The 12,190-nt window shown below is 35.7% G+C and overlaps 1 protein-coding gene across 1 annotated transcript in view; it reads right to left on the bottom strand.

The window, feature by feature from the left end:
* The window catches only part of LOC120612874 (phospholipid-transporting ATPase FetA-like), a 93,592-nt gene that overhangs the window by 73,503 nt on the left and 7,899 nt on the right, over positions 1-12,190 (bottom strand). The window lies entirely within an intron of this gene.

A 12,190-nucleotide genomic window follows, 5' to 3' on the forward strand; every position in this document is an offset into this window, starting at 1 on the left:
CCCTGATTTTAAGCATATCTGCTCCTCTGTCTTACTATTCTGTAACTTGTTCATGCAATCTAAGATTCACCTTCTGTTCCTCCTCTGATAACCTGAAAGGTTCTATATATTCCATCTGAGGGTCTCTTGAAGCTGTCTCCTCCTTTCTAATCACACTAATACCTCTCAGAGTCTTTATACTTTACTCCTGGACTTAATATCCTGTTACTTGCTTCCAACTCTTATAAACTCTCCACTGCTGCCCTAAAGCAGAACAATGACCATGTTTTCTTACCCACCAGCTCAAAAACCTTCAATGGCTTCCCAAAGGTTACTGAATGAAGTCAAGATATCAGCCACACATTCAAGATGCTCTCATTTGAACCTGAACTATTCTTTCATCTTTCTCTTCTAGTATTCATGGTTATTTAAATTAGACTATGTACAATCCCATATGTGGCCGACACTTTCCTGCATCTATGCCACTGCTCACACTGTTCCTTCCAGGGGTAATGCCCTGATCTTTATCAGTCAAAATCCTTCACAGGCTATGTTACAAAAGCCAGCTCAAAACCCATGAACTTCTCAATGAAGTTTCTCTGTTCCCCTGATCCAGAAATAATCTTTCTCCCCTCCCAATTCCCATATCACTTGGTATTAGTCTCCTAAAATTAATCATTTTTTCTTCCTTGAGTTATAATTATTTTTTGAATTTTATTTCATCTAAAAGATTGCTAAGTATGATCATGTATGTTTAATTTCCCTGTCCTCTAAAGCCCTAGCACAGGGCCTGGCTTCTAAGTAGGAGACTGGTGAAAATGTGAACTTGAAGACCAGCAGTAAGCAAGTTTATTAAAAATATCAGCCCAAGAAAATCTTTCTGAAAAACACGTTACAAGATGTCTCCTGCTGATAACTTCATTAAGACAATTGCTATAAAGAACACAAACACTTTATCTGGTGATGTTTAAAATCAGCTCTGAGACCTGTACATCTCTCAATTAAAATCAGTCCTAAGACACATTCCCCTTAGGTGCTCCACTTCATTAGATACAAATGTGGTAGTAATAAAGGAGGGAGTATCTGTGACAAACATAATCAAAAATCCTAAAACGTGAGTGTTTTGGGGCCCCATATGTCACTTCTCTGCTGGTGGGTCTATAGTCCTCTACTCTACTTCACAGCAGAAGGCAGAACAGTTCTAATGTTACCAAGAAGCTGTGGGAGATTAAGTCACTTCAGTATGACTTAATCCCATATGTCCCCAGGAAATTCTAGGTTTAAGACTAAACTGGGAACATTCCTGGATCACAGTGCTAACTGGAGTTGTGAAGTGGTTTTCTCACATCATATGGGGTTTTACTGGGTCTAAAGGAGAGTCACAGAGGGACCAGGCTGAACTAAATTAAACTAAGCCCAAGTAAAAAGGATCACTTTCAGAATTGGCTTCCACTCCTACCAGGAATGTCTGGGCTGAGCCATCCTGGATCTTGGATGGGTTCTTAGGGTTACTCCATTTTTGGAAATTACAGAATTTTACAACTGGAAAGGCACTGGCAGATATATAGGCCATCCTCACACCCAAAACAGTCATTCCTGTGTTTAGCAACCCTGACCACCTTGCTTAAATACTTCCAGTGAAGAAGAAATCACTGTCTCTCATAATGGCCTCTGCGTTTTCAGATAGCTCTATTTATAAATTCCTTTATCTACTAAATTTCTCCCGACTCCTATAAGTCCTGCAGGCAAGCAAGAACCAACAGTAGAACCCACCTAAGTTCTATCTTTATCTCTCTCCAGCTGGTGAGCACTGAGATGAACGAGCACCCAGTCCTTGAGTGTGTAACACTTAACATAGTATCTTCCACCTATCATTACGTTCCATAATGTGGTAATGTGGTCGCTGTACTAGGTGCTGTGTGCCAGGGTCCTGAGCCCTAATATCTGGCTGATCCACCCACCTACTATATGAGCAGCATCCAATAAAATGAATTATGAGCACTTTACTTGTTTCTTAGTACAGACCTACGATATCTTAGCTTTGCTGCTTGCCCAAATTCTTAAAAGTACTCCACTCCAATCTTATCCAACCTCAAACCTTTTTAGGGATTTCAATTCTCCAATTTATCTCTCAGAGATTTCCAATAACCTTACTGACGTTTACTCTACAGATTTTAATTTAAGTCTAACAAATCCAAATCATGTGTTAGCCCAATTCTGTCTAAAGCAAAGGTAACAGTTCTGCTCACTGCAGTTCTGACAATAGATTGAGCAAGTGGGCACAATTATTCATTCTTACGGGTGTCCTCAGCAACTCCAATCTAACAGAGAATCCTGCACTCCTTGAATTTCGGTAAATACTAATGGACTTCTAAGTCATGCTTAGTGGTCAGCTGTGTGGTTGATCTCAGGAAGTTGTGTGGTGCTTGATAGGGAGGCTATAGGACTCAAAAGAGGCATATATAGAATTTGGGGACCTGATTTCAAACATACCCACCCATGCATGCCCTTGAAAGAAAGTTAACAATAATAAACATTAACGTTGAACCATCTATGAAAATATTCCTTGAAGTTATCTGCTTAAGAGATGACTTATAAATGTGTTGATAAAATTAAAGTACAGCCTATATAAATCTTAGCATAGGGCTTAGGGTTCTTCTCTAGAAAAGAAGGCATGAAGTTAAAATAGAACTAACCTAAGAGAAGCTCTGCTCTTTAAAGCTAACATGTTAGTCATGAGAGAATGAAGGAATGACAGTTTTAGAACAGAAAATATACAGATGATGTATTATAGAACTGTATCCTTAAAACCTATGTAACTTTATTAACCAATGTCACACCAATAAATTTAATATTAAAAAAAGAATTATATAAAAAAAGAAAATACAGAAACATTTATCAGTATTTCAACCATTGCCTGGGAAAAATTTTCTTTGATTATAATGACTATCAGAATTATTTGGAAAGAGATATCTCTAAGACAGTTTAACAGACTATCAGAATACCATATCTCAATGTAAACGCCACATAAAAACATCTAGTTCTCTTTGCTGCAATTCTGGGATCCCTGGGTAGAGGTGGCCACTAGAATGCAATGCTCTAAACATTATTAGATTTACCATGGTAAATTTGTAAACTAGCTGTCTTGTTGAAAAATTATTCTTTCCAGAATAAAAAGAGTGAATTGATACCCTGGGACCAGGTAACTTCTAGGACAAGCTGTAAACTGAAATTTTGAATGTGTAAACCTTGGACTGGTATGCCCACATCAACATATAGATTTGAGAGGTCCCACCTTAGCAGTCTATTGTCCCAGTCTCACTCACTCGCCTCTTTTCAACAATACTGTATTTTGTAAAACTTGATGACTAGAGATTCATGAGATCCTAAGATTTTAACGCAGCTCTGTTAAGACTACTCTGAGTCTCGGTCTTCTCATCGGCACATGAGAAGTTTGGACAAGATAATTTCAACTGCCCCTACCAGTTTTAGAATTATTCTATGACCTCTAGAAATTATTAGAAATAACAAAATTTCAGTAAGGTGCCTAGTTACAATATAAATTTACAACTAAATAGCCTTTCTATATACTTATAATAACTAGTTAGAAAAACATGAAAAAAGTACCATTTAAATAACAACAAAATTTAAAATATCTAGGAATAAGCTTAATAATAAATGTATAGATCTATATGAAAAGCCACAAAATTTTACTGAGGGCCACAGAAGAAAACCTGAATAGAGAAATATCAAGTTCCTGGATAGGGAGACTCAATGTTGTAAAAATATAAACTATCCCTGAGATTAATCTACAAATAATGCAATCACTATCAAATGAAAATTTTTGAACTTGAATAAATAATTTAAAAATGTAACCGTAAAGGGAGTACTCATTCACTACCTGTTCCAAAGAGAGTTTTCTAGAGGAGGTGAAATTTCATGAGTCCTTTGAATAAAGGGAAACATCAATACACATTTCGAAGGAAAAAAACAAACAAACAAACATAACTTACATCACCAAGCCTGGTATATACGTGTAGTACTGTAAACTGGACATTATCAGATTTAATATTTTATAACTTCAACTTTCAAGAGCAACTTTGAAAGCTCACACTATAGAGTGATTTTACTGAAGCATAGATCTGAATTGGGTACCTCTGTGAAGTTAGTTTGCAGTAGTCACTAAGCAGTGGATGAACCAGATGACTATCTAGAATTTGCATCTCAGAGGTTTTTTTTTTTTTTTTTTTGTCTACTTGTTATCATTTATGTAGTAACTTTCATTTCAGATCCAGAGCTTACCTTTTCAATTATATTTTATTTTAAATTATTTCTTTTTATTCAATTACATTTTATTCTATGAGAAATTATATGCTACAATGATATTCACCAACTTATTCATTCATTAAGGGGGATACACACAAATACACACACCATGGTTGGGTGGTCATAAGGCTCTGAAGAAACACAGGAAGAGCATGACAAGTTGAAAGTGGGGACAAAAGGGCTAGGGATGAATGATCAAGGATCAAGAAAAAAGTAGAGATTGGTGGAGAAGAAAGAGACTGCAGAAACTTGTAGAAATTTAAATGAAATGAATTAAGGTTATAGAGAGGTTCTTAAGTCCATTTAAGAAATGTGTCAAATATTATACTAAGGGCTAGGGAATGTAGAATCAGACATTATCTCTAAGACTGCCTTGAAGAAACTCACTGTCTAGTAAGGGAGACATAGGAGTAAATAATTACTATACAGTGTGGTTGGTAGTATGACAGAGGTTAAGGACAGGGTGTCATGGAAGTGCAAAAGAAGAGCATCTAAACCAGATTGCAGGGAACAGGTAAGGTCTTGGAATAAATTCTGGGCATGAGTCTTAAAGCATTAATATAAGTCAGTTTAGTGAATACGGTAAATAGAGTTTCCTGGGCAGGGGTGAGTCACAACATATGAAAGAGCATGGAGTGTAATACACTGCAGAATGCCACTGGGTACTTCAGAAGCTAAGTTAACATGATCAGACTTCTGATTTAGAAAGATAGAGCATCGCTGTGGTGTCTAGCTTGACTGACGGCCAGAAAACAAGTTAAGATGTTGCTAATGTAATCCAAAGGAAAAATAATAAATAAATTAAGGCATTGGCAAAGGGGATGAAGAAAAGGGGTTTACATTTGACAATTCTATAAGAGGTAAAATCAACAAGTAGAAATTATCTTGGTGAACTCACTAAAGTTCTGGATCTGGACTTCAGTTTTTAGGTTCAGAAACTGTTCATTGAGAATGAATCCATAATTCAAATTAACATTATTAAAGTTTCCGAGGCTGATGTAAAACCAGAATGGCAATGAAATATACTAACCATCACAGTGATTATAATATTTGCTTTGGCACATTCATTTTCTTCTTATAGAAAGATATATGAGAAACCAATCATGATCATAAGGTTGCTTGATTAAGAGGAATTAGAGATAGGGACATTAAATTGTGTATCAAATACTTAACAGCATCAGACCACAATGGGGAAATAGGAATGTTCAAATTTGTGAGTTACAGTCACTCCCTGGGACAGTAGATGCTTGGATATGCATAAGAAAAGTATGTTTCTCACTCTACTGTTTCTATGTTGCCTTTGCTGATAGCATTTCCATGAATATTCTTTAGATAAATATCTTTAGTCAAGCCTTAATCTGTCCAGTCTTTCTTATAAAGGTGATTTTGAACCAATACCCACAATGAATAGCTTTACCTTGTTCTGTGTTAATGTCACAATTTAATTTTCAGTCGTAAATCGAATTTTCCTTATTTCTAAGATCTTAGAGAAGGGAGTGGAAGAACAACTGACCTCTCAGTCACCATTTTTACTTCCTAAAAATTCCAGGTGAAAGATGAAAAAGATGATGAGAGAGAGAAGGAAATGGGTAGAATCCAAACAAAATGTGGTTTTACAAAGAGAAGGCTGAAAACATAGGCTGAATACATAAATTTTCATAATTTAAAGAAATCAAATCCTGACATATTTTATCATCAAACCATCTGAAGAGAAACAGTGAAAATTGTCTTTGGGACATCATTTAGGCAGAATCCTTTCAGAATATACCTTACTTACACTAATACATCTACCATTTATTGAACACCCACAGTGTCCCAGGTACTATGGGAAAAGTGGAAATTACCAACATATAATCGCCACCCTTAAGGAGCTCACTATTTAGAAGGGCACATAAGAAGTAATTACAAACCAGTGGGATAAGTGGGATAATAGAAGTAGCTTCAGTTGGAGCACAGAGGAACCAGTAATCACTTCTGTTGAGAACAGGCAGGGTGGGGACGGTAAAGAGTTACGTCACCAAGGACATAACTCCTGTGTGCTGACTCATTATTACCAACATTAAACTTGGCAATTGGCTTATTGGAAAGATTTAACTGAAAGGATACCTGTCACATAGCAGAAGGCTCTAAACGATAACTTCTAACCTTGGTCAGAAACACCTCAAACTGTTCTAGCTATTTCTAAAATAATGAAGAAATCCTAAAAATTAAATCCATTTAAATTCACTTTTTGGTTTATTAAAAACAACAGAAATAACAAGAGTAGTGACATAGGACCATTTTAAGAAGTTTGGTAGGTGAGTAAGGGCTAACGTGTTATCAAAATCATTTATATCAGAATTGCAAAAATCATGAGAATCCCTGATTAAACTCTATTGTATTGGTTTCCTACTTTAATCTTTTGTCTATTACATGTTCGCTTAAGACCTACCATGTGCATTTTGTAATATATATGTATATCAAATCTTTGCATCGTACACTTTAAACTTATATAATGTTATATGTCAGTTATATCCCAATAAAGCTGAGGAAAAAAAGAACCTACCATGTACATGTTACAATAAAATACAGAAATGAATAAGACTGTGAATGGAGAAGAGAATAAAATCTAGTGGGACAAACAGATATAATGCAAATGATAAATGCCTTAAGAGGACTTTGGGGAGGGGGTAGTAAACAAGTGCCAGGATAGAACACAGGTAGTCTGACTCCAGAGCCTGTGCTTTTAACCACCGTAGAACAATTAACGTAAAATTGTATACCAACAACTAAGCAATTACCAGGAGTAACAGGGAAATGTAAGGAGAAAAACTGTGAGAAATAAGATATGAAGAGAGAAGGGGAGCCCTCTTCCACTGTGTTCCCTAAAGTGTAGTCACTTTGTATTACAGTATAGCCTTACTCATAAAGTTCATATTTGACAGATAGTCAGTAGTAAGGAACAACTAACCCGTGAACAACCAAAGTAGACAGCATTGACTCTGCACTAGAGTTAAGCATTTTACTTACAGAAGAGCTTCTTAAGCCCTCACTCAGAATCTATTTTTTACTCCTATTTTACACATAATTCTAATAAGGATATTAACAGGTTTACAACTCCAAAGATAATGAGGAGCAATGAATTAGGATTCAAGGGGGTAAAACAGACAGACATAACAAGAACAAGAAGTAATAATGAAGAGAGAAAACGATATAAAATAAAATGTAAGAATTCAAATATCACCAGTGTCGTATTTTAAAATATATCCACAAATTCTCTGATACTCTTTCCTTCAAGAATGGAGCTTGAGCATGGGCTAGACTTAGTGACACTTCTAACAAAGAGAATATGGTGGTTATGTGACTTTAAGACATCAAAGTATTGCTGCTTCCTCCTTGCTCTCTTATATCCTTGCTCTGGGAGAAGAGTTTCCCATGAAGATGTTCAAGGAGCCTATGGAAAGGTTCATGTAGTGAGGAACTGTGGCCTCCTCCCAACAGCCACGTGAGTGAGCCATTGTGGAAGGCGGTCCTCCAGCACCAGCCTTCAGATGACTACAACCCCTGACAAAAACCTCATGAGAGACATCAAGTCAGAACCACTCAGCTTAACTGTTCCTGGATTCCTAACTCTCAGAAACTGTGAAGTAAGTAATGCATGTTCTTTTAAGCTGCTAAATTTTAAAGTATTTTGTTACACAACAATAGATAATACAAGCAAGGAGGGGGCTAGTCAACATAGTAATAAATGCCTTACATAATTCAACAGCTCTAGAAGGCACTAGAAATAATAGTGCCATAATGTATAACATTAAGTGATCACATTGAAGGTTAAAATTTGAGTATATTTTAATTAAGAAAGAAAACATCTAATAAGCTTTAGAAAGTGTTTCAAATGAAATTATTAAAATAAAAATACTGCTGATTAGAAGGTAAATTTTATTACCTGAAAAATCATTTGCTTCTCAATGATGTTTATGTAGTTTTGTGCTCTTGGCATTCTACTCTTTAGGAGTCTTAACTCTGTTAATCTACACACTGGAAGGATAGGAACGGTATTTTTATCTCTCTTTGCATCCCTTCCAAAAAGCCTATAAATATGTATTAATGTATTAATATATAAATATATATTAAGCACCTAAGCATCTTCTTTTGTGCCAGTCATGGTAGCACCTGACATACATCAGTGAACAAAACAAAGAGTTCTGTCCTTGTGCAGCTTACATTTGACAAGCAAAAGCAGACAATAAACAATAAAATAATACACAAGGTAATTATAAAGTATGTGGAAAGTGACAAATGCTGTGGAAAAATGGAAAAAGAATAGTAAGTTAAGGGTTTCAGGAGTATGAGAGTGAGAGGAGGTAGTAGGGTGATCAAGGCAGACCTGACGGAAAAGTTGGGATTGAACAAAAACTTGAAGAAGGGAGTTAGCCAAACGCCTATCTGGAGGAAGAGTGTTTCAATCACAAGGAATAAACACAATAAAAACTCTGAGGAACAGCAAGAAGGCCAGAGCAGCTGGAGCAGAGAGGTAAGGAGCAGAGTGGTAGAAACAGAGGTTGGGGTGGGTAGGCGCAGAGTCTATAGGGCCTAAAAAGACCTTGGCTTTTACTCTGAGTGAAAATGGGAGCCACTGTTTTCCATCCAGGAAGATGCTTATATTTTGCCATTTATCCAGGCCATCTTTTTGTCCATCAATAAAGTCTTGCAGTTTTCTTCATATAGGTTTTGTGCATTTCTTTTTATGTTTATTATTAGATATTTTAAGTTGCTAATGTGATTAGAATCTTTCTTCCATTATATTTTCTAATTAGTAATTGCTATTAAGAAAACTATCGATTTTTGTATATTGATTATAAATCTGGAGATCTCTTAATTTTCATAAGGAGGTTATCAGCTTTACATGAGCTTGGATGATTAATGGTATTTGATTCTACCCTGTGCCCTTAACAGCTCTCTCCTCATATACTGTTGCCTTAAAAGGCTCTTAAAATGTACCATAGTCTTAGGGTATCCTTCTAGGTCTTGTGTCCAAAATATGCTCCATTGTACCCATTAGGATGGCTACTATTAAAAAACAAAACAAACAAACAAACAAAAACAACAGAAAATAAGTGTTGACAAAGATGTGGAGAAATTAAAACATTTGTGCACTGTTGATAAAAATATAAAGTGGTGCAGCTGTTTTGGAAAACAGTATGGTGGTTTCTCTAAAATTAAAAAAGAATTACCATATAATATAGCAATTCCAGTTCTGGGTATATATCCAAAAGAACTGAAAGCAAGGACTTGAAGACATAATTGTACACCCATGTTCATGGCAGTATTATTCGTAAAAAGCCAAGGAATGAAAGCAACCCAAATGTCTGTTTCAGATGAATGAATAAACAAAATATGGTATACATATAAAATGGAAGGAAATTATGAAACATGCTACAACACAGATAAACCTTAAAGACACTCAGTGAAATAAGCCAGTCACAGAAAAATAAATACTGTATGATTCTACTTAATGTGTGGTATCTAGAGTAGTCAAGTTCATAGAGACAGAAAGAAGAATGGTGGTTGCCAGGGCCTGGGGGTGGGGGAGTGGCAAGTTATTGTTAATGGGTATAGAATTTCCATTTTGCAAGATGAAGAGTTCTGGTGATGGATGGTGGTGATGGTTGCCCAAGAATGTGAATGTATTTAATGTCACTAAACTGTATACTCAAAAATGGTTAAGATGGAAATGTTATGTGTATTTTCCCACAGTTAAAATTTTTTTAAAAAATCTGTTCCATCAATAATTTTGTGTTTCCTGTTGCCAGTCTTTTGATTCTGTGAGGCCTAGTTTTAGTGCTTTGAACTTAACCTTTCTGACAGACCTTTGTCTCCACCTATAACTCCTTGAATCCTCAACATTCACCTTTACCCAAACTATGGTTCCCCTTTTCTTGGAGTTCACTTTTTCAAATCCTATCGTGGCCCCAGAGTTTTGGCCAATGCTTGCTTCTGAAGAAAGCTTCGAGAAATAAAGCACACAATTCTAGAATACAGACTCTCTGTACTCCAAGTATAATGCTGAACTTAATGCTATTCAATATATATAAAAAGCTTGAGAAACAATATTTATGAATAACTGCTTGAAGGATTTACAGTTTACCCACTTCTTGGGATCAGTCTGTTTGCTTGCTTATTTTTGTTTTCTAAATCAAGGCTCAATAGATGAGCTCCAGAAATAATATGAACTTCCTGAAAATGTCTATAAAAACCTTTGTATTTTTTTCCGGGGAGAAGTCATAAGCTTTGAAAAGAGTCTCAGTATACTCTGTTATCAAAAAAAAAAAAGGAGTTAATCATATTCCTCTATATTCTCTAAGGTCTGTTCTTCCTTGGACTGAGACAGATCATGAAAGCCTTGTCTCAACTGTATTGTTCTGCTTCAAACTCAGAATGGCTTTTACTAAACAATACTTTGGCACTATGCCAACAGCCTACGTTGAAGGACATTAAGGAAACAAGTTCAGCCCTAAAAACAGGTTTTAGGGAACTACCACAGATTTCCATAAAGACAAAGAGAGCAAGACAAAGATGAGCATAGATCTGTCTGGATATCTCAAGATCTTAACAAGTTAATGTCTATAAAAGCAGAAATGTGCTGATGCCATCACAAGACAAGAACAGATTATGAACAAGAACAAAGAGAATTAAATTCCATATGGAATAATTAGTCAGGTCAAACACCAGCACTTTTTAGGTCCATCCTTCATAAACTCAAGCAGAATGCAGACATTAATGGCAATATTTGGATAAGTACATATAACATCTTACATATATATTAGGTATCTGTAAGTTAAAAAAGAGATTCAAACTACAATTCTCCCTTCTTAATCTCAAAATCATTATTTTATATAACCTTTACATTCATCTATTTAGCTAAAATCCATACTTCCTTCAACTCAACTTTCAAAATTGTAACAACAAATGTTGTTCAAGTGCAACTGATTTTGTTTCACTAAACCAAAAACAACTTCTCCTCCTCACACACACACTCTTTGGAAGTCTCATAGTTCTTTTGTTGTTTTCCAGATTATTTAAGGCATGTCCACAAAGAACTATAAGAGAAGGTTTTCCCTTTGTTGGAGAGAATCCTCCCATACAAAAATCAACAGTCACTTGGTTGAAATTATGTGGAAAGTTTTAGTTTTAGGCCTTGGTAAAAAGCCCAAGCTTTTACCAAAATAATCACAGCAGAAAGTGACTGATATTACTGAGACAAATTTTGATACTAAAGATGCAAAGATGTGTGTGGGATTGGAGAAATGGGTTATTAAGTGAGATCTCTACAGGAAGGAAAACAAATTTAGCAAAACTCTTTTGATCATCTTAAGCTCACAAGGAAAAAGGAGGTATGTCAGTAAGAGTGTTCAAATCATGATTTATATTACTGTAACATCAATAATCCCAATTAAATAAATTAGCCCAGTAGAAGTCTCTGTTGGACTTTTCCTATTTCCCCATGAAAGTTCACAGATGAGAAACACTCTCTCACCTTTGGCTTTTGCTAAAGACAATTCTACCATGGTTATCATAGCAAATCTTTGGCTTTCTGTTTTAAACACCTTCAAAATTAAATCACTCACCTGTTTGCCTCAAGTCTTCAGGTAAAACATTCCTCTCATTGCCCTCTAAAAAGAACACTCAAACATTACTCTCAAATGTGAATTAATACCATCAGTGGTTATAATCAGGCTTTCTATAATAACCTCAAGTTCAACTTTATAACTTTTATTTCCTCCCACCTTTGCAGCAAAAGTAGTCTCAATCCACATCAAGTCTGAGTCCTGCACTAAGAAGCTTCTTGGTGGGCTTTAGTTCAACCCTTTATGAATGCTCTGAGAGCACAAGCGGTCAATTTCTT

This window comes from Pteropus medius, unplaced genomic scaffold, assembly GCF_902729225.1.
Source record: "Pteropus medius unplaced genomic scaffold, Ma_sr-lr_union100, whole genome shotgun sequence".
In the NCBI taxonomy this organism is placed as follows: domain Eukaryota; kingdom Metazoa; phylum Chordata; class Mammalia; order Chiroptera; family Pteropodidae; genus Pteropus; species Pteropus medius.